This window comes from Bos indicus x Bos taurus, chromosome X (assembly GCF_003369695.1).
Source record: "Bos indicus x Bos taurus breed Angus x Brahman F1 hybrid chromosome X, Bos_hybrid_MaternalHap_v2.0, whole genome shotgun sequence".
Taxonomy (NCBI): Eukaryota; Metazoa; Chordata; class Mammalia; order Artiodactyla; family Bovidae; genus Bos; species Bos indicus x Bos taurus.
Window position 1 is genome coordinate 137,478,036 of NC_040105.1, and position 5,756 is coordinate 137,483,791.

Here is a 5,756-nt window from a genome sequence, read left to right on the forward strand (position 1 = left end):
TGCGGTGGTTGTTTTGCATGTTTTGAGTTTTTTGGTATTTGTTTATTTAATGGCAAGAAACAGAAGTTCAGTGGCAAGAAAGAACAAGACATTATTTGAAAACCCAAACTGTTAACACAGGACATGTCAAAACCTCCTCTCCGCTCTCCACCCACTGTGAAAGACAATTATATATAAGGCCCCCAGGAAATGCACAATGTTAACATCTACCAAACCCCCTTTCCCCTAGCCCATGCCACGTTTGTTTATGATTAAGAGAAAATCCTGACTCTCTAGGCCATACCCAAAGTGTTATTGCAAGGCAGGCAGTTGGTCCTGTTGAGATTTATATCATTTGTTTTACTGCTGCCATGGGAGATTAAAAATTAAATCATAATTTTAAATATTTTCATAAAGGTTAGGTAGGCATGTTTGATTTCTTTATTGCTCTATTGAATGTCAGAGGCTAGAGCATTTACAGAGGACTGACAGTGAGGAATGATGGTATTTATAAAACAAATGTCATTAAGTTTACCTTTGAAGAAGATGCATTCTTGACTTTACCTAGAAAATTATGCACAAATTAATTCCAATGATAAACTAGTTTTTTCCACACGAAGACTGTTATACTCTATTTTAAAAACCATGACAACAAAATATGTCTAAAGCAGTGAATGATCCATTCCAGGGTTCATCTAAGCTGGGCACATACACAGGCAGGACCACACAACCTCAGAAGGCTCCAGAACAGCCTTGGCTTGCTCACACAACTGAGGATAGCAGGGAGAACCTAAGCCAGACTAAAAGTTTTTCTTCAGGGCCCAGGTCTCAGGTTTAAGTGTTCTTTGTATCCATAAGGAAAGATAAAGTCAGCAAGTGTAAAACCTGGCCCAGCGACAGAGCCAGAACTCTCTGCAAAGCTGGTCACATGACATAAGGATGGACTCTCATGGAGAGAGAATTCCGCTAGTGAGCCTGGAACCTTAAAATGGAAGCAGATTCCGTGCATGTTGTTCCTGTAGAATTCTCAGCACCTTTAATATCCTAATATGCCCTATGACTCTCTAAGAAAGAAGGTAGTTTATTCTGCAAACATATTTGACCATTTATCAAGGTATATTCCCATCTTGTGAGACCCTATGGTTTCGTGGAACGTGTTTGGGGAAATGTTGCCCCAGGAACATTATATCCAAAGGTCAGCAAGGCATCTAATAAAGTTCTTATAATCTTGTGAAAATGATAGAGTAATGAGAACTGGATGAAATCACTCTTGTAGGGTTGCCACATAAAATATAGGACACCAAATATTGCATGGCACATACTTATATTTAAAATGTAATCATTGTTTATCTGAAATCCAAATTTAACTAGACATTCTAGGTTTCTTGTTTGTTTGATTTTGTTAAATCTGACAATGCTACACTGTTAAGGTTTGTGAGTCTCTGAAACAAAGGTTTTTTTTTTTTTTTTTTTTCTCTCTTCAAAAGACACATTTCCTCCTTAACCAGAAACTCATTGTTCTGCCATGAGGCACAGTCCAGAAAATTAGATCCTGCTCAACATTATGAATGTGGTCAACTGTTCATTTTCTATATCTTCTATTCTCTGCCAAGGTCATCCCTTTCACCCTAGGAAAGAAATAAAAATGCTACCTGTAACTCCCAAGCTGTTCAAGTTTCACATCTGACTTCAGAATCAGTAACAAGCCAGTTCAGTTTCTTCATTATATCATTTGTTCCCACATGAATCAGCAAATGTGGATAGAGGTCACTGAGCTGGACAAATCTTAGCAGAATTTGTTCTGTGGCTGTACACTCCAGGAAGGAGTGTGCCTTCTGTCCTTCTCATTCATTCACTGAACAAAAAACAGCTCCTTATCACCCAGAATGCACCAGGCACTGTGCTAAGCATTGGTCATCTACAACAGCTCAACGTGACAGACATGGTCCCTGTCTGCATAGAGCTTATAGCCTAGTGGGGAGGGAAGAGGGGAAAAACAAGTCATAAACTAGAGTATTTCAGACTGTGATAAATTGCTTTGCAAGAAATTAGAGGAATATGACACAGAGAGTGAATAGGCTGGGGAGAGGCCAGCTCCATTAGATGGGCTGCTCAGGGTCTGGTCTTTTTGAAGAAGTAACATACATATAACCTGAGGAGTGAAGAACTAGCAATTCAAGATGCCAAGAGCCAAGGGAACAGCAATCCAAGCAGAACGAAGGCCTCAGTGCTTGGTCCCAGAGTTAGTCACAGGAACAAGACTGATACAACCTGGTAAGTGCATCCTCTCACCCGCAAGATGTCAATCCTCACCCCATGCTGGCTTTCACACTCTTTCCACTAAAGGACAGCAACTTAAAAGGCTGAAGTGAAGGAAATAGTACCAAAAATAGGTCAAGAAAGAACAGAGAAGCAAATGGTATTTGGCCTCTGTTGCCATTTAATACGAGAGAGAAAACACAGAGGCAGTGGCTGGAAAACAGTATTTTTATCACATGTAGCCTTTATTTTCAAAGAAGTTCTGGAAGTTCTCACCTAAAACCTACTGTGCTCTTTCAGATTCTCTCTCCCTGTCTTGTTCCTTGGGGAAACTGTGCAGCAGTGTTTTTTTGAACTCAGGTTCGGCTCTGAGCAGTGGAATGAAAATGATTCTCAAACCCTTTGGGGAACTTTCCCTCCCATGACTGAGTAGCAAGAACAGCAAAAGTAATTTGTCCTCAAGCTCATCTTGGGCTCAAGTTTTTACATGCATTTTTCAATGACTCCTAAATTACGTGCCTTCTGAAGTGACAGAATGATCAACTGTTTTCTCATATTTTGGTGTGGTTTGCTATGAGGTTGCTAAAAGTGAAGAAGGTGGCCAACTGAAAATTCGAGTGTCAAATACCACAAGTAAGAGATACAGACTGACGAATGCAGGTTGTTTCAGGGTGGTACTTACAAAATGTAACACAGTGAATGTAGGCCAGGTATGGAAAAGAAGATGAACTAAGACCCCGTGTTTTAATTAAGTATGAAGAATACATCAAGTTACTTTAGCTTGCATGTGAGAGAAAAAGGTGTTATGGTTGCCAAAAGGTGCTTTTAAGGAAGTTTCAAATGGAAAAGGATGGGACTTCCCCAGTGGCCCAGTGGTTAAATATCTGCCTTCCAATGCAGGGGACATGAGTTCAATCCCTGGTTGGGGGACTAGATCCCACATGCCATGGGGTCAACTAAGCCTGCATGCTACAACTAAGTCCATGAACCACAACAGAGATCTTGGCACTCAGCAACAAAGATACAGGGCAGCCAAAAAATTAAAAAAATATTTTTTAAAAAACTTTTTTAATAGAAAAGGACCATTTGGGGGCTTTTCAGCAACATATCTGGGTGTCTTTCGAGGCAATAGCAACTTAGTGAACTTACCGTTGTCTAACCTTCAGGCTTATGATCCCAAGAGGCTTATTTTGTCAGTAAATGCAGGGTAAACTTAATCTCTCAGGAGTATCACCTTTAGTCATTCAACAATGTTCATTAAGAGCTTTCTGTGTGCCAGACTCTGTGTTCTAGGCTCTAAGATGTAATAGTGAGTAACAGATACTAACAAATCCCTTCTGATGGAGGCATTCTTTTTTCAACTGGGTTAGTACATTTACAACCTAATTATGTCTGATTTCACTGACCTGTGACATCACACAACCTTTTAATGACCAAATCTGAGCATTATCCCACCTCACTATAGAAAATCTATTCTTTTACCAAATTTCCGTCCCCAGGAATCTTTAAGAGTCCCTAAGCAATATTTACATGGTCCTTAGATCTAGCCTAGTTATCCAGCACAGCAGGTGTTCAGTAAACAATTATTATATGTGTAAATGAATTTTTATAATACCATTTATTTAGGTTTACAAAGCACTTTTGTGGTTTTTTCATCTTAATCACTTACTGTGTGCTCTGCAGAATACATGGCTCTGTGGGTGATAACTCTCCTTGGCTTCAGGAGCGGGGGGTCAAATCTCATTTGTGGGAAACAAAAATATAACATACAATACTTAGATAGCTAAGACTCTGAGCAGTATACTAGTGAGCATCGTAGAAGAACTCAGTGGGTATTGAGCAGTCAGAGTGTCACATTTGGGAATGGGAGATCTTAATGTGGCAAAAGGAAAAGATAAGAATTAGGACTCTGCTCAGTTAGAGCCCAGTGGTAAGACCCATCTGGCTGGAGCACAAGACATGGTAGGAAATAGATTTGAGTAGGTCAGATGGGGCCAAGGTAAATGTCAGGCCTTCAGTGCCAGATTCAGGAGTTTGGGCTTCACTGGCAAACAGGGAAGAGTCATTTTTGAACGGTGTTTATGCAGAGAGAAGCATCGTGATATTGCTAGCACTGGCCTATTAGGTCGAAGGAGAGGAAAGACCCAAGTATTTCAAATTTTACAAATAAAAAGTAATACCACTGATGAAAAAGGGAAGATTGTGGATTTTCCCCTAGACAATGAAACTTGTATAAATCTATGAAAAGAGGTGCTGCATCAAGATCCGAGATTAAAAAGCTTCAGAATGCTGTTCCAAAAGAAGTCATTTTAGCAGGTGGAAGGAGATAAATTGATCGAAAGTGTCTAATCTCAGCTTACACTAGATTCCTAATCAACCTTGTTGCTGATACGGCTTTCCCACTAATTCTGTTCAGTTCCACAAGTACTAACTGAGCACCTAGCATACACTGATCTCTGCAGTAGGCACTGTGGGCATAGGAAAGAAGCACAGAGCATCTACATGGTTCCAACAACCATCAGGAGGTAACAGCCTGGAGGATAATGCTGTTGCTCCTGAGTACCTGCTCTGTGCCAGGTTCGTTACTAAATGCTTTCTATGAATTTACATGAATTTAATCCTCTCAACCACCACGTAAGGCAGGTTTAGTACAGTCAGCCCTCTGAATCTACAGCTTTCATATCTACAGATTCAACCAGCTACGGATCAAAAATATTCACAGGAAAAAAGTTCCAGAAAGCTCCAAAAAGCCAAACTTGAATTTGCTGTGCATCAGAAACTATTTACATAGCATTTAAATTGTATTTACAACTATTTACATAACATTTACATTGTATTAGGTATTAGAAGTAATCTAGAGCTGATTTAAAGTACAGGGGAGAATGTGCATAGCTTATACGCAAATACTACACCATTTTATACAAGAGATTTGAACATCTGCACATTTTGGTATCCAGAGGGGTCCTGGCACCAATCCCCCATGGATAATAAGGGACAACTGTATCTTCATTTGGTGGATGAAGGAACTAAGATTAAAAAAAAAAAAAATTAACCAAAAGATTGGTTAAATTATTTGCCCTAAGTCACAGAGTCAGCAAGCAAACCATGGATTCAAATTAAGGCCTGTCTGATGTTCTTGCTTTTAACTACTACTCCATTATCCAGGGCTTACATGCATAAAACAATTAAGGAACAATACCGGATAATAGCATTCAGCACTTCTCACTCCTCTTTATGGTCTTGTATGTTTTGTGTGAACTGGAGGCAGGTTTATAAGGAGAATGAGAAGTGCTATAGAATATTATCTTGGGATGACCTTTCTAAGGACTAAAGGCGGGTCAAGCAAGAGATGGAGAATGTCAGATTTCAATTTCACCATACCTTGGTACATTTCTCCCTCTCTGGTTGTCTGTGTTTGTGTGTGTGTGTGTATTCAGTTGCCGAGTTGTGTCCGACTCTTTGCAAACCTATGGACTGTAGCCCACTAGGCTCCTCGGTCCATGGGATTCTCCCAGCAA